General features: G+C 44.6%; 1 long non-coding RNA gene across 9 annotated transcripts; it reads left to right on the top strand.

The window, feature by feature from the left end:
• Positions 1-1,144: 1,144 nt before the first annotated feature.
• On the top strand, positions 1,145-7,379 carry LOC123119150 (uncharacterized). 9 transcript variants are annotated; one of them, XR_006458461.1, is made up of 5 exons: positions 1,145-1,512; positions 2,035-2,510; positions 3,171-4,031; positions 4,139-6,072; positions 6,179-7,379. It is a non-coding gene; the product is annotated as an uncharacterized lncRNA (long non-coding RNA). The 9 variants fall into 9 exon arrangements; XR_006458467.1 differs by having other exon boundaries at positions 2,002-2,510; XR_006458466.1 differs by having other exon boundaries at positions 1,145-2,510; positions 3,171-3,297; positions 3,906-4,031.
• Positions 7,380-18,151: the final 10,772 nt, after the last annotated feature.

The following is an 18,151-nucleotide window of genomic DNA, read 5'->3' as shown; positions in this document are numbered from 1 at the left end:
GCACCTGTAGCTCCACATAAATTTTCAGCACAAAAGGAAGCATCAACATTTATTTTAACTGCCCCTCTATCTGGTTTCTTCCACATATGATCATGTCTTCGAACTGGCTGTTTAGGAGTTGTCGCTCTAACAAAGTTAGTGCAGATAACCTTAATAGCAGTAGCGGTGCGGTTAGGGGTCAGAATATTTTCTCCCTTCACGAATTGCCGTCGCTGCCACTAGATGTACCAGGCTGCAATTGCAACTAATTCGGGCAACGACAGCTCTCCTGCAGCAACTTGAGCCCTACCAATAATCTCCATGGTGACTAATCCAGACCGGTCTTCAGCAACCGCCTTTGTGATAACATCTACCGGACCAAGTTCAGACCAAATCTCAATAGCACGAGGGCAAGTGAATAAACAATGTTGGATGTCTTCAAACCCAATATGACAGATTGGGCACTCACCACTTGTTGGGATATGACGCCCCGCAAGAACTCCGAAACAAGGTAGTACTCCCCTAAGAACTTCCCAAACGAAATGCTTCACTTTACCTGGGATATGAAGACTCCAAATATGTTTCCATATAGTGTTCAGTTGGGAACTGCCTTGACCCTCTGGCCAATTCCATTGATGACCGAATTGATGTTCAAATTCCACGTGATAGGTCGACCGAACAGAGAACGTCCCTGATCGAGTACCACTCCATGCAAGAAAATCCTGTAACACTTCCACGCGAAAGAGGTATTTGGAGGATTCGGTGAACATCCACATGCGAAAAAACTGATTGAATAAAGTCTCCAGTGTGTGGAAAAATTAATTCTTCAACTTTTCTCAGTAGTGTATCACCCCTTAGTGTTATTACTTTTCGAGTTTCACTTGATGGTATCTAGAGATCTTGCCAAATGTTGATTTTTGATCCCGTGCCAACACGCCATATGCAACCCCGTTTAAAGGTTTGAATACCTGAGACAATGCTCTGCCAAGTGTCTTAACTTTGTACTAACTTTAGTACAACTTTTATTTTAGGACGGAGGGAGTATATCTGTACTCTTAATGCCTGAGTTGGTTGAATAGTATGGTTTATTTTCGTCCCACCACTTTCAACCGTTTTATTTTGCTGGTTTTTTCGTCCCACCTACGCACACACACGCAACAAAAAACCATCCTCATCGACTCCCTCGTCCTAGGGTTACGCTCCACCACAGCCGTCGCCTCCTCACGAGAGCGAGTGGGTAGGAATACGATCTGCCGCGGACGTCGCCTCCTCGCACCATTGCCGCCTTGCACCGACTCCCAGGTCGTCGGCGGCTCGCACTGGCGCTCAGATCGCGCCGGCTCGCACCGACGCCCAGGTCGTGCCGGTTCCTCCCCACCTGCCTCGATCCCACTGTCCTGACCTAGAGGACAAGCGGCGCCTGTGTTGGAGACGTTGGCCCTGATGACAGTGAGGAGCACGGCGCACCTCCACGACGACACCTCGCTGCCGCCGCTCGGCGTAGAAGGGCGCACATCCCCCTCCTAAAGATTGGTAGGTTCCCGCGATCCCCTTCCAGCCCCTGAATTCCTCGGCCCCCTCCCCCTGTCGTCTCGATGCCGAGGCCGAGCGGCGGCTGATTGGCCCCGGGGGCTCGTGATCATGTGCGACGAGCACATCGTTCGGTGCTGCTATTTTCCATTCGCTGCTGGGTTGCTTCTACTCTCCACCAATCTCTCAAGTAGCAAAGAGTAGGTTTGACCTCAATTTCGATGCAGATATGGATTGGGATGTGATGCGTGTAGTTGCCAATTAAGTGATTTGGATCTTGCCCTCAATTAGAGTTCCCAATCTAAAAAAGTGGGGTTTATGAATTTTATTATTTTTCAGCTTGAATGGACTGTAGCTTCGCTTAGCTGACTGACAGTTGTATTTGACTGCATAACTGGATTAATTCATTTCATGGTAGATGCCGATTTTGACCTTGGTTGATCATGCTTTGTTCCGTGTTTGACCTGCAACATATTTTCTATGCATTCGCAGAAATGGTAACTGAATAATTACTTCGTACTGCAGAACATCTTGCTTAATACCCGAGTCCCCGGCCCTCGTTGCTACAGGTTTATCTGCCCAATCACATGAATTGATTTTTTTTCACCCAAAAAGGTTGAAATCAACTGCTTTGCATACACAAATTAAATAGTGAGTATTGTGTTTTATTAGCAAAATTTAACAGTTCATACACAATTAGGAAGTTGCATGAAGATTACATTATTTTTCTAGAACATGTTCTATTGTAAAGATAAGGTCAGATGCATACCAACACAATGCTCTGTTTAGTGAAGCTACAAAACCCACCACCATAACTGATAATTCCGTGTTTTATTGCCTGGTGAGTATTTATTCTGTTTCAGTGCTTACTAATTGGCCCTTTGCTGATCAATATGGTTCCCTTTGAATGGCATGAAGGAGGAATAAAGGTTGTTCTCACTCCCTTTTGGTCTGTGCTGGCGTGGATGGAGGGTGACCGGTGAGCCTCTTGGTCTGTGCAGGTAAAATTTCTCACTCCCTTTTGTCTTTTCGTGACCTCTTCTTTTGGGGCCTGCTGAATTGGTTTGCTTGGTGCAATTGACAAAATAAGATGACCTGGTGAGGTGAGAAAAAAACATACAATGGGGCATGCCGAATTGGTGGAGTTGAAGCATGTGTCCTGCTTACACCATCTTAGGAATATGGCAGAGGAAGGTGTTGATTAATTGGTAGGCAAATTAAGCGTTTCATGGGAATCCTCGGTTAATCTAACATGAAGGATGGAGCGTTTCCATGGTTGTGAATTTTTCTCATAGCAAGTTGAATGAAGAGCATTTACGTCTAACATAAAGCTAGCTTCGTATAATGGATCATGTTTGCCCTGTCCAGTTACTTAACTTCTAATAACATTGGGCCTGTAAGGAAGTGCTTATCTAATAAATAAATATACTCGTGCTTGATTTGCATTGTTGATTGACAATATGGTCTGTACTGAACCATTAAAATACCTGGCTTCCTGATCTCAGACCCAAAATATGCTCTCTGTTGCTATTGTTTTTCCCAATTAATTCTACAATTACTCCTTTTATTTAGTGATGTATTCCTCATATGCTTAACTATCTCTTTTTTTTGACATTGAAGATCATTTAGAGTAATTCATTTTCGTTCATCCTGAAATTCAGCGAACGGACATCAAATATATTACATTAGATGATGGGGGGAAACTGTAGTTGCAGTGCTTCACTTCTGCAACAATGGACTCCCCGAAGTGCCAACACCTTTACATGGATATTCAGGATATTTTTTAAGGTTAGAATATGAAAGTAGAACAGCAAGTTCCATTACTGTGGGAAAAGTGTCCGGCCCTGAATGATGCCTTAATGTGGCCTTTAAGTTTCAGGTACATCATTCTCTTCTGCTCTATTGCGTCGTGTGCTCCACCCCTGTACCTTATGGTTCAGGAGTTTCCGGTGACAAAATGTGTTATATTTGTAGAGTCGATGCTTTAGGAGATGGAAAAGCAGCTGCCCACGCAATGGTTTCCAGTTATAAACCAAGCTGTTTAAAAATGATCAAGTAAAGAAAGAAATATTTCATGGCTGTACCTATTTCCTTCGTGGGATTTAAAGGGTTACTAGGTAGCAACAATTGGACACTTCATTTGTTTGCTTTTGAACTAAGTTTGATAAGGCCTATGAAGTCTTGTATAAAGGATTCTTATGATAAGCGTGGAAAGCAACTTCTGAACTTTTATGTAGATATTTAAGTGCCAATGCCATATTTTGTTATAACACAGGAAAACCAACTTTTGAGGCCACCGATTTACCTTGGATGTTGCATGTGAATTACTTTAGCTAATTGTCTTGCCGTCGAGCTTTTAGTTGAAGTTCACTGAATTTCTTGTAATGACATTTCAGGTATTATACGATCGACCCAACTGTTAGCTTTAGGATGCTTTTTGGAGTCGACTCATGAAGATGATCGCTAGTCTGCACGAACATTTGTAGCTTCCGCATAAATGATTCAGATAGTCTACAAGAGAGGTAAATAATTATAGGGGATAGATGTATGTTGCTCCCACAATATCCAGTTATTGTCAGCAAACTTGCTTGTGGGCCATGCCGACGATGACAGGTGTATGAAAATGCAGCTCACCGACGGTGATTGGAGCACCGACTTGGGTGACCCAGCTGTTTGACGCTGCCGGCTCGACCTACTTCGCTAGCAGCATCGAGGAGTACGTGGAGCTCCTAGCCTCCCGAGCCCTCCGCGGGGCTCGTCTCGTCAGGCCGGCATGGTTGCAGTATAAAAACCCTTACTGCCATATACATGTCCGTTTTTCCCTCCCCGTCGCTTCTTCGGATGAAAACCACAACAAACTCCTCTGCAAACACGTGAACAATCGGCCATGGCTTCCGCCCTCCGAGCCCCGTGAAGTCATGTACAATCTTACTGGCTGGCATCATGTACAATCTTACCAGCTGGCATCATGTACAATCTTACCAGCTGGCATCATATAGTTATCAGAGTGTCACTTTTCGATTTGGTACTGTCATGTTTTTCAGCAGCCATTATATAGTTAGCTGCTCATCTTCCCACCTGCTGTTATAGCCCTGCACATATCTGAAGGCAAAGATGGTCCATGAGTGACCATGTGATGAAAATCTTCATGGCTATTTCAAAATAGACCTGATGTTAGGTGAAAATATTCATCGATGGTTCAATGAAGATGCATCAAATTTCAAAATAGAATGCTAATAAATTACACCCTAGAGCAATATGAGAGTATTTAAATTTTGATGGACCTAAACCTATCCAGCACAGTACACAAGCTCTTTTAAAATATCGACATTTATCCGGTTTGCAGTTTTTTGTACTGGAGTTAAACCTATCCAGTGTGTTCGTGAACCAGAAGTCGGCTTCAGTATATATCAATTGGAAGTCAGCTTATGAGGCTTCAGTATATATCAATTGGAAGTCGGCTTGTGTGGCTCTGCCTGTATGTTTACATTTTGCGAACGCAGTTTATGCCTGACATTTGTGTCTCATTTTTTTTTTGTACCGCAGTTAAACCTATCCAGCGTGTTCGTGAACCTGAAGTCGGCTTCAGTATATATCAATTGGAAGTCAGCTTATGAGGCTTCAGTATATATCAATTGGAAGTCGGCTTGTGTGGCTCTGCCTGTATGTTTACATTTTGCAAACGCAGTTTATGCCTGGCATTTGTGTCTCTTTTTTTTGTACTACAGTTAAATCTATCCAGCGTGTTCGTGAACCTGAAGTCGGCTTCAGTATATATCAATTGGAAGTCGGCTTGTGTGGCCCTGCCCGTATGTTTACATTTTGCAAACACAGTTTATGCCCGACTGTAGGAGATTGGGAGTTGTACAAGGAGGAAAGGAGAAGAGAAGAGAAGAGAAGAAAGAGGACTTCTTTCATTGGATTCACGGCTGTTTGATTCCTTTTTGCTGCAAGGATAGATCTCCGTTGACCACATATTCAGTAGTAGATCAAAAGCTTATTTTAAATTCTAGGAATAATTGGGTTCATAATTTGGTTGTGGCACCCACATGAAAGCTGTAGAGTTCATCGACTACTTTCCAAGGATACTAAGTTTCTGCAATTCAGAATAATGATTGTCAAGATATCACCAAAACATATTTCTATGTTCGAGGATTTTTAATACTAGAAGATTTTCTGTTTTACAAGAATTATACTCTACTTACAGAAAGAACCAGTTTTTGGCCACCACATGAACTTGCAAATGATCTCCTTCTGATATTCATACTATTCTCATATGCTTGATTTTGTGAAGTGCATTAAGATTTACAGTATAGAGCAGATATGTTCAGAATGGTTTCAATGTTAAGTGAAAGATAGGAAGACATGATTTGAGTATCTTGATGAGGGCCGGATTTAACATACTCATGAATAACGTCTTTTATATTGCTGGGACATGTTTTTGGCCTCGCATTACTTAACTCTGTAGATGGTTTGTAGAGATGCATCTTCTCTTCTTCTTTTTGGTTCTTCAGAGGAGCGATGCTGCCTGTGGGTCGTGGACAAAGCGGCTGCTACTTCCAGGTTTGATTTTTTGCCAATCAGTTCCTGGTCATGGGATTATGGTTTTTTGTGTGACTTCTCCTGAAGAGATTTTTGTTTTTGGTGTTGGTTTTGATGGTGAATTTAGGATAACAGGGACAATGCTTCTGCCATACCGGCAGGTGCTGGACATGATTCTCAAAGAAGATACAGATGTGCATGCTTCACATCTTCTACACGGTTATGCAAAGTGGGATTTTATTCATATTTTGATGAGCTTAATTTCTTATGCTACTATTTGCTTCTGCCTGAAGGATACATATGGTATGTTTTGTGAGCGGTGGGTATGGATGAGGTGAGAGCGTCTGTTAGTGCGTCATTTTTGTTGGATACTTTAATCTGTTAGGGTTGGTATATATTGAGTGTTGATGATGACATGTTTATTTTGATTGGCGTGGTTGCCTCAAAGTAATGCCCTGCTACTTCTTGGGGGGCGTGAGCGAAGATTTATGCCTTAATCATAGGAATGAGGGAGTAGGTCTCCAACAGAATAGGCGAGCAATAATATAATTGTCACATTGGGTGACCTTTATTGGCTAATTGTATAGCTTATGATCTTATGGAGTTTAGGTTTGTAAATCCACGTATTTTTTAGATGAAGAAACAAAGAAGGAAATGACTATCAAGGATCACATATGGTTAAATGTAGAAACAACAAACACGGTGGCATATCAGTTGCAACATGGTGAAACTTTTAGGATAGAAGGGTAAACGAATTGCTCGGTCGCTTCAAGAGTTAATAATGGACACGGTGGCATAGGAATACTTAGCGGTAATGCATGATATTCGACTTTTTGTTACAATGTGGCAATGACTCAGGATATATCAGATCTCCCTTGATGGCGGTGGCGGATCAGCACGAACACAAGGGGTGGGGATCAGGGTGGAGAGTGGGTAGTTGGCGGGGGACTCCTCCTTGATGATCCGTGGGGATATACAATGTGAAGGTGGGAGGGCGCCATGGCGAGGTGAGGTGGGCGTCATCTGGTTTTAAAGAAGAGGGCTCCAGCGAAATGTCCCGCTATGGCGGGAAACCAAGCAGGAAGGGATGGGTTCAACAGAAAAAGGGAGTGGTACATCGTGGGTTGAATTTTTGTGTTAGGACCGTGTGTTGGAGATAAAATGACGGATAGTCCGGAGAAGCACATTTCTCCTCCGCATATTGTCTAGATTTGAAGAAGTCCAGATTGTCCAGATGGTTGAATTTTGGGGTGCATGCTGGGTGCCCATTTGATGTTCGAACACGCCCAAATATATGAGGAAGAAATGAACTCCGACCTTCGAGACAACCTTAATCATCTGTTTGATTCATTTAAATATATGCCTTGTAGCTCGTAGCAACGCACGGGCATTCTATTGTAGGAGTAGTAACCGACTATGGTCCTAGTGATCTCTATGCTTATGTCATGACTACTCTTTACATCACTGCCAACTTCATGCCTCACAGAAAAAATGACTTGCCGACTTGCTCCTTTGACAGGGTTTTGTGAAACCACACCCCCTGGATTGGATGATTTGCCCCACTTTACAAGGGGTTTGATGATTTGCCCCAGGGTTGTCCCAAAGACCAGTGCCCCCCCCCCCCCCCAAAGCAGCCCCCCCTCCCCCGCCAAACCTGTCAAAGGGGTTTGACGTTGATGATGCACACTCTGCCTCGCAGCTCTGGGAAGTGAAAACGACCAAGGGGCTTGGTCAAAATGTCCAGATGAAGTCATGTATGAAGTGGTAACACAGATCAATGTGTTCGCCGGGCAGCACAACACGTGATTCATCCAGCCGCAAGGGTCTCAATTGTGGAAATTGTAGGATGGCTAATATTGTGTCTTGTATTGATGTGACCCTCGTGGCACTACTAGGAAAAGACTTATACATAGAAGTTTATCAGTAGCGTGTGTTATGGACCCCACGCTACTGATAATTACCAGTAGCGTCTGTTATAAAGAGCGCTACTGGTACAACATAGTAGCAGCGTGGGTTTCTGGAGGCCACGCTACTGGTAAGTTTGTCATAGCACACCACCCGACCAAAATATATTAGCAGCGTTTGTAGTCTAACCAGCACTACTGTTAAGAAAATACCTGTAGCGCCTGTGCACCTAGACGCGCTACTGCCATTTCTTCTATGGGTAAACTTATACCAGTAGCGTTGTTTTTTACAAGCGCTATAGCTAGTTTTACGTACCAGTAGATATTTTGGCTGGCACTGTAGCGACCAGACCTCAAACAGTCTGTGCTGCTGTGCACGTGTCATCCCTGGATCAGTAATGCTGACACGCACAGTACAAATGGAGGATTTATAACAGAGTAGCAATCACACACTTATTACAACGAGTATCTCAAGAGAGAAATAAGTATGACAAATATGGCTTAAGGCCATCTAAATACGATAACAGCGGAAGACTTGGAAGATAAGTGAGTCCATCAACTCCAACGGCATCACTGAGTATAAGACCACGACCTAAGGCACCTTACTCGTCGTTTGAAAAGTCTGCAACATGAAACGTTGCAGCCCGAAAACGGGTCAGCACATGGAATATGCTGGCAATGTAACACATAAAGAGTAATGAATATAATAATGCTATACTACATGCATATATGGCTGGTAGAAGGCTCTATGGTTACAGTTTTGCGAAAAGCCAATTTTTCCCTACAACAAAGGAATAAATTTTATTTAACTATCATGGTGGTTGTTAAACATTGAGAATGGTTGACAGTATTCTCAATCCCAATTAAGTATCATCATCAAACCCAACAAAATTAATTAAAGTAACATGACGAGATTCACATGATAATCCAAGTACTAAATACTCAAGATGTCCATAACCTGGGACACGGCTAACCATGATTAGTTTATACACTCTGCAGAGGTTTGTGCACTTTTCCCCACAAGACTCGATCGCCTCCGCTTGATTCTCGCACTACATGATGTTTGAGAAACGGATGACCGAGACACAGTCTTTCAGAAACAATAACTCTTTACTCCGGGTGGACAGTTACACCTACTTTCCCCTACATCTGCTAGCCCACCTCTTCAAGAGATCATGTAACCTACTCAACTATGCTAGAGCCCATAATAGCTTGTGGCTGCACACGGAAGTTTCTAGCATGAATAATCTCATGATCCCTTTGAACCTGGGTGGCGGTCCAAAAGAAAAACAGGCAATCCTGAAATACCCAGATACCTCAATCCACCCAGATGTGAGTTTTAGTTGCCACCTTAAGGTTAACCATTAATTAACAATCTCACATCTGTCATGGTAACACTCAAACCCAATCCACGTCTACTAGCATAGCATAGCAATATGAGCAAACGTAGAAGTAACTCCCAAGGGTTTGATAACAAAACAGGGGGTACTACCGCATCTACTTCCCAATACCCACAATTTAATTAGATCCTAATCATGCAATTGTTTGAGGATTGGTTAATGCAATAAAACTGGGTAGTAAAGAAGTATGATCAAAGTGTTACTTGCCTTGCTGATGATCCGTGAAACCTAGAGATTCGAAGTAGCAAGCGGCGCACTCCGGGTACTCTATCGCAAACAAACAAGCAAACAATAAGCACTCATCTAACGCACAGGTAAAACTCAAATAAAGATCTAACCAGAAAGTTCAACTTAAGAACTCCGGTTTGCAAAAAGAATCAAATCAAACGAAGCAACGAAAGTCAAACGGCGAAAGAAACAAGCTTCGTTTACTAATCTGGATATAAGTCAAATTTTACAGTAGCAAAAACTTGTTTGAATAGGTTAAACGGAAAGAGAATTTCGAGACGAAACTCTAGGCGCTTGAATCGCCTGATTCCGATAAACGATCTAAAAGATAAACTAAAACGAAAAACAGATCAGAAATCGCGATATGGGAAATCGCGGAAAATCCGATGAAAAAGAAAACTGACGAACAGTTAAACGAACGGACGTTTGTTAGCTGCGACAAACCGACGAACACGTTCGTTAAAACGAACGGATCGGTGGACGTTCACTAACTAACTAACCAAAAGAAAAATAAACCGATCTATTTTAAAAAAATTAAATCTAGGGTTTCGAAAAAAAATTAAACCGAACGGTTTTAAAAAAACCGGCACGGTGGCGGCGGCTCGGCTATACCTCCGGCGAGGTATTCCGGCAGGCGGGACGGGGCTCCGGCGGGGTCTTCGGGTGCGGCCAGGGGCGGCGGGGCTCGGGGAGGCGACGTGCGACGGCGTTCGGGGCTTCCCAAGGCGGCGGCGATGGGCGGCTCCGGCGCGGCTCCTCCGGGCGGCGTCGGGTTGGGGGCGGGGTCGGGACGGGTGAGGAGAGGGCGGCGGGGCTGGGGTACTTAAAGAGGGGGGGGGGTGCCGTGGGGAAGGGGCGAAGGCGGCGGCAGCGTCGTCCTCGAGTAGGACTCGGGCGGCGGCGGGTCTCTAGGTCGGGGACGACTCGGGCGGGAGCTGGGCCGTCGGCTGGGCTTCGGCCCAGTCGGCGCTCGCGTGTTTTTTTTAATAAATAAATTCCGCCAAACCAAAAAAATCATAGAAAAATAAATAAAAATCCGAAAATGCCAAAACAAATTTTCACCGTCTAATTAAAATAATTAGAACGAGATGAACATTTTCTTGGCCAAAAAATGCAGTTTTGAAAACGTGCAACCTTTTTTAATGCAAATAAAATTGCAAATAAAATCCGAATAAAATCAAATATTTGATTTTAATATTTTTCCTCCAATATTTCAATTATTTTGGAGAAGTCATATTTTCTCCTCTCATATTTTAATATGAAATATTTTTTCGGAGAGAAAAATAAATTAAACCAAAATCCTCGTTTCATTATTTGATAAAAATCAAATATGAAAACCGCGAAAAATCCCTAACTCTCTCTCCGAGGGTCCTTGAGTTGGTTAGGATTTTCGAGGATTTGCCAAAATGCAATAAAATATGCTATGCAATGATGATCTAATGTATAACATTCCAAATTGAAAATTTGGGATGTTACAAACCTACCCCCCTTAAGATGAATCTCGCCCTCGAGATTCGGGTTGGCTAGAAAATAGGTGAGAGTGGTTCTTCCGTAGATCTTCCTCTCGCTCCCAGGTGGCTTCGTCCTCGGTATGGTGACTCCACTGAACTTTGCAAAACTTGATAACCTTGCTGCGGGTGACTCGGCTGGCATACTCAAGAATCTTAACTGGTTTCTCCTCATAGGTCAAGTCACTATCCAACTGAATCGCTTCCAGTGGCACTGTATCTCTCAGTGGTATCTCGGCCATCTCTGCGTGGCACTTCTTCAACTGGGAAACGCGAAATACATCATGAACTCCTGACAATCCTTCAGGCAATTCCAGTTTGTAAGCAACTTCTCCCATATGCTCCAAAATTTTTGTATGGTCCTACAAAACGTGGCGCTAACTTTCCTTTAACTCCAAAGCGCTTAACTCCTCGAAGTGGTGATACTCGTAGGTAAACTCTGTCTCCGACTTCGTGAACTGTCTCCTTGCGTTTGGAATCCGCATAACTCTTCTGCCTGGACTAGGCTACCTTGAGCCTATCACGAATCAATTTCACCTTCTGTTCTGATCCCTTAATCAAGTTTGGTCCAAACAACTGGCGGTCTCCAACTTTGTTCCACAACAAGGGTGTTCTGCACCTCCTTCCGTACAAAGCTTCGAAAGGGGCCATCTTCAAACTGGATTGGTAACTGTTGTTGTAAGAAAACTCTGCATACGGCAAATTGTCGTCCCAACTAGATTCATAATCTAGCGCACAAGCTCTCAGCATATCTTCCAAAATCTGATTGACTCTCTCGGTCTGTCCGTCTGTCTGTGGATGAAAGGCTGTACTGAACTCTAGCCTGGTACCCAAAGTTTCATGTAACTGATTCCAAAACTTTGAAGTAAACTGGGTTCCTCTATCTGATACAATGGTCCTCGGAACTCCATGCAGACATACGATCCTGGTCATGTATATCTTTGCCAACTTAGCACTGGTGTAAGTGGTCTTCACTGGGATGAAATGAGCTACTTTCGTCAAATCGACTACAACCCATATCGAGTCATAGCCTGAACGAGTCCTGGGCAATCCCGTGATAAAATCCATGCCTAGTTTATCCCATTTCCATTCGGGTATCAGCAATGGCTGTAGCAATCCTGCTGGCTTCTGATGCTCTGCCTTCACTCTCTGACATACATCGCAAACTGCTACATACTCTGCAATATCCTTCTTCATTCCGGTCCACCAGAAAGTATCCTTCAAATCCAAATACATCTTGGTATTTCCTGGGTGAATCGAATACGGTGAATCATGGGCCTCTTGCAAGATCAACTTCCTGATCTCTGGATCATTGGGCACATAAACGCAGTCCTCAAACCATAAGGTATCGTGCTCATCCTCACGAAATCCCTTGGCTTTTCCTTTGCTCATCCTTTCCTTTATCTCGTCAATCTCCTTGTTTGTCTTCTGAGCTTCTCTGATCTTTTCCATCAAGGTAGACTGAATCTCCAACGTTGTTAAATAGCCTCTTGGAACTATCTCCAAACATAGCTCGCGAAGATCCTCGGCTAATAATTTCGGTAACTCTCCGGTCATGAGTGTGTTGACATGGCTCTTGCGGCTCAACGCATCTGCTACTACGTTAGCCTTCCCTGGGTGATAATGCAATCTCATATCATAATCCTTAATGAGCTCCAACCATCTCCTTTGCCTGAGATTCAACTCCTTCTGCGTGAAAATGTACTTCAAACTCTTGTGATCCGTGTACACCTCACAGTGATTTCCGATGAGAAAATGTCTCCATGTCTTCAACGCATGCACTACGGCTGCTAACTCCAAATCATGGGTGGCATAATTCTTCTCATGGGGTTTAAGTTGTCGTGAAGCATATGAAACAACTCTTCCCTCCTGCATTAGCACTGCTCCAAGTCCTCGACGTGAAGCGTCACAATATACTTCATAATCCTTGCGTTGATCTGGCAGAATTAGCACTGGTGATGTAACCAAACGTTTCTTCAACTCTTGGAAACTAGCTTCACATTCCTCAGTCCAATTGAATTTGGTGTCCTTCTTTAACAGCTCTGTCATGGGCTTAGCAATCCTTGAGAAATTCTCAATGAACCTCCGGTAGTATCCTGCAAGTCCAAGAAAACTCCGGATCTCTCCAACTGATGCGGGTGATTCCCAGTACTGCTATTCCTTCTCCGGATATAACATGTCCGAGGAATCCAACTTCCTTCAGCCAAAACTCACATTTGCTAAACTTGGCGTATAACTGATGTTCTCTGAGCTTCTCAAGTACCAAACGCAAATGCTCCTTATGCTCCTCTTCGTTCTTTGAGTAGACCAAAATGTCATCAATGAACACTACGATGAACTTATCCAAAAACTCCATAAACACTTTGTTCATCAGGTTCATGAAATAGGCAGGTGCGTTAGTCAGACCAAATGACATAATGGTATACTCATATAGCCCATACCTGGTGGTAAAAGCCGTCTTAGGTATATCCTGCTCTCGAATCTTTAACTGATGGTATCCTGATCGTAGATCGATCTTGGAAAATACCTTAGCTCCTTGTAATCGGTCAAACAAATCATTGATCATCGGCAGTGGGTACTTATTTTTGATGGTCACTTCATTCAATCCTCGATAATCAACAACCATCCTCAACGATCCATCTTTCTTCTCCACTAGAACTACGGGTGATCCCCAAGGTGAAGAACTTGGGCGAATATAGCCTTTATCCAGTAACTCCTTAATCTGCTTCTTAATTTCTTCCAAATCCTTAGCGAGCATCCTGTACGGTCTCTTAGATATCGGCCCTGTGCCTGGCAAAAGTTCAATAAAAAACTCTATGTCTCTATCTGGTGGCATGCCTAGCAACTCTTCTGGAAATACATCCGGGTAATCCTTCACCACTGGTACTTCTTCCTGTACAACTCCTGATAAGGAATTTACTTGAGTCCTCTTCGGCACATGCCGGGATACATACTTAATCCTTCTCCCTTCCGGGGTGGTAAGCAAAATCGTCTTACTGGCGCAATCGATGTTTCCCCCATACATCGATAACCAATCCATACCCAATATCACATCCAATCCTTGCGACTCCAAAACTATTAGGTCCGAGGGGAAAACATGCCTACCTATGGCCAATGGCATCTGAAAACATCCTTGGCTTGCCATATACTCTGCTCCTGGCGAGGTTACTAACATAGGTGTTCTGAGAACTTTGGTGGGCAACTTAAACTTATCCACAAATCCCCTTGATATGTATGAATGCGATGCACCAGTATAAAAAAGAACGATTGCAGTAAATGACTTAACCAAAAACTTACCTATTACTGCATCTGGCTGAGCTTCAACCTCCTCCACGCTAACGTGGTTCACATGTCCTTTGTTGAAAGGGTTCGGCTTCTTCCCAGAGCTTCCATTGCCATTTCCATTCTGGGCTTCAGGACATTCATTGGCATAATGTCCAGTCTTCTGGAACTTAAAGCAAGTGACTTGGCTCAGGTCTCTCTTAGCTGGGGTTGAAGGGTTGGTACGGTTCTGGCCATTGCTTCCTCCATTCCCATTACCATTCTTGGGGCCATTATGGTTGTGCGAACTACCTCCTCCATGGGTATGCTGAAACTGTCCTCCCGATTTCGGGGTAAAACGTGGCTTCTGCTGAGCTCCAGAATTGTACTTCCCTTGTCCATACTTCCTCTTACGGTTTTCAATCTGCTGCTGCTTCCCTTCAATCATGAGAGCTCTATCGACCAACTCCTGGTAGTTGTTGAAGGTTGCTACCATCAACTGCATACTCAGCTCATCATTCAGTCCTTCCAGAAACTTCTCCTGCTTGGCTGCATCTGTAGCAACGTCATCTGGAGCATAACGTGCTAACTTACTAAAGTCCTCCACATACTGGCCTACGGTGTGTCCTCCTTGGCGTAGGTTTCGAAACTCACGCTTCTTCATGGCCATAGCTCCTGCTGAAACATGGGCAGTACGGAAAGCTTGCTGAAACTGGTCCCATGTGACAGTGTCAATAGGGTGTGTGGCTGTGTAATTCTCCCACCATGATGCTGCGGGTCCATCAAGCTGATGTGCGGCAAATCGCACTCTCTCTGCATCTGTGCATCCTGTAGTGGTCAACTCCCTTCCAACTTTGCGGAGCCAATCATCTGCAACAATCGGCTCGGTGCTGCTGGAAAACACCGGCGGATTTAGCCTCAAGAAACGGGCTAAGTGATCAACAGGTGGTGGTGGTGGGTTGTTGTTGTTGTTGCCTTGGTTCTGTACTAATACTTGCATCAGGGCATTCTACTGCTGAATCAACTGAGTGATCTCCGGTGGGAAAACAAATCCGGTGTCGCGTCTCGGAGGCATCTGATAGGTTTAGAAAAGATGAGAATTTAGAATAGAATGAGGTCTAGAGGGAAAACACTACCCATATGCACATGAGACAAACACAAACAATATCACTCAATCAAACAAGGCATACAATCGATCTAACTATCATTACAAAGTGCTTGGACCATACTATATACATGGGGGAAATACTACTACTGATTATGGGGGTCTACTAGAAATTTTGATCGGTCGAAGACTCCATGATATCTGCTCCAGCTTCATCAACAAAGTCATCTTCACTGGGGTCCGAGTCGGTGTCATCGATGATGATGTAGTTATCCGGGCAAGTAGAATCGTCATCTTCTCCTCCTGGTGCTGGGTCTCCCATGAATACTCCGATCTTCTGTGTCAGGTCGCCGTTCTTCCTTACTAGTGCGACGATTTCCTCCATATAATCCTCGCGTGTAGCCTTGAGTTCTTCCTCCAACTCCGTGATCTTGGTCAATGCCTTCTTCAGATCTACCATGTCTGCGCACATCTGGTTCTCCTGGCGACGAATGTGTTGGTTTTGCTCCTGGATGAAAGCTGCAATTGATCCATCCTTCTTGGTGCTGATCATCTCCCATTGCTCATCTCGGCGTCCACAAATCTGATAAATAGTATCCTTAAGCTCCCTGCGGTAGACTTCTCCAATGCGTCCCATAGAGATGTGGGCTGCCATGCTCTTCCCTAAACTCCAGGTTGATGCATCAAAGGAAAACTCTATAGGCTCAGTGACTGGCGTAAACGTCCTTCCTGGAACTTGAACTTGAATCTTCCAGCGCTCCTCTTCTGGTAGTGTGGCTTTGTAAGTCCCGGTGAAGCTTGGTATTCCGATGTTCAGGTACTAGTGACTTCCTTCAAGTGTCGTCCAAAAGGTGTATCTTCATCCGGTTGCATGAACTTGTTCCTTGCATCCGCCATTCCTAAAAGAGTAGAAAGTGGAGAGGAGTCAGAAATGAGAAGAGAGTAGTGTTCTAGGGTTTAATCTTAGAGGTCGTGTCCTACAGTCAGCGTGTGCTCTGATACCACCTTTGTAGCGACCAGACCTCAAACAGTCTGTGCTGCTGTGCACCAGTGTCATCCCTGGATCAGTAATTGTTGGAAATATGCCCTAGAGGCAATAATAAATTGGTTATTATTATATTTCCTTGTTCATGATAATCGTTTATTATCCATGCTAAAATTGTATTGATAGGAAACTCAGATACATGTGTGGATACATAGACAACACCATGTCCCTAGTAAGCCTCTAGTTGACTAGCTCGTTGATCAATAGATGGTTACGGTTTCCTGACCATGGACATTGGATGTCGTTGATAACGGGATCACATCATTAGGAGAATGATGTGATGGACAAGACCCAATCCTAAGCCTAGCACAAGATCGTGTAGTTCGTTTGCTAAGTGCTTTTCTAATGTCAAGTATCATTTCCTTAGACCATGAGATTGTGCAACTCCCGGATACTGTAGGAATGCTTTGGGTGTACCAAACGTCACAACGTAACTGGGTGGCTATAAAGGTGCACTACAGGTATCTCAGAAAGTGTCTGTTGGGTTGGCACGAATCGAGACTGGGATTTGTCACTCCGTGTAAACGGAGAGGTATCTCTGGGCCCACTCGGTAGGACATCATCATAATGTGCACAATGTGACCAAGGAGTTGATCACGGGATGATGTGTTACGGAACGAGTAAAGAGACTTGCCGGTAACGAGATTGAGCAAGGTATCGGGATACCGACGATCGAATCTCGGGCAAGTAACATACCGATAGACAAAGGGAATTGTATACGGGATTGATTGAATCCTCGACATCGTGGTTCATCCGATGAGGTCATCAAGGAGCATGTGGGAGCCAACATGGGTATCCAGATCCCGCTGTTGGTTATTGACCGGAGAGTCGTCTCGGTCATGTCTGCATGTCTCCCAAACCCGTAGGGTCTACACACTTAAGGTTCGGTGACGCTAGGGTTATAGAGATATTAGTATGCGGTAACCCGAAAGTTGTTCGGAGTCCCGGATGAGATCCCGGACGTCACGAGGAGTTCCGGAATGGTCCGGAGGTAAAGATTTATATATGGGAAGTCTTATTTTGGTCGCCGGAAAAGTTTCGCACTTTATCGGTATTGTACCGGGAGTGCCGAAAGGGGTCCGGGGGTCCACCAAAGGGGTCCACCAGCCCCGGGGGCCACATGGGCTGTAGGGGTGTGCGCCTTGGCCTATATGGGCCAAGGGCACCAGCCCCAAGAGGCCCATGCGCCAAGAGATAAGGGAAAGGGAGAGTCCTAAAGGGGGAAGGCACCTCCGAGGTGCCTTGGGGAGGATGGACTCCTCCCTGGCCGCACTCTTCCTTGGAGGAGGGCAGCAAGATCTAAGCCCTGGCGCCTCCCTCTCCCTCCCGTGACACCTCTTCCTCCCCGCTTGCGCTTGGCGAAGCCCTGCCGGGACCCCGCTACTTCCACCACCACGCCGTCGTGCTGCTGGATCTCCATCAACCTCTCCTCCCCCCTTTCTGGATCAAGGAGGAGACGTCGCTGCTCCGTACGTGTGTTGAACGCGGAGGTGCCGTCCGTTCGGCGCTAGGATCATCGGTGATTTGGATCACGACGAGTACGACTCCATCAACCCCGTTCTCTTGAACGCTTCCGCTCGCGATCTACAAGGGTATGTAGATGCACTCCTCTCTCTCGTTGCTAGATGACTCCATAGATTGATCTTGGT

Source organism: Triticum aestivum, chromosome 5D, assembly GCF_018294505.1.
Source record: "Triticum aestivum cultivar Chinese Spring chromosome 5D, IWGSC CS RefSeq v2.1, whole genome shotgun sequence".
Taxonomy (NCBI): Eukaryota; Viridiplantae; Streptophyta; class Magnoliopsida; order Poales; family Poaceae; genus Triticum; species Triticum aestivum.
Note: the sequence above shows the minus strand (reverse complement) of the source record. Positions and strands in the feature narration are given on the sequence as shown.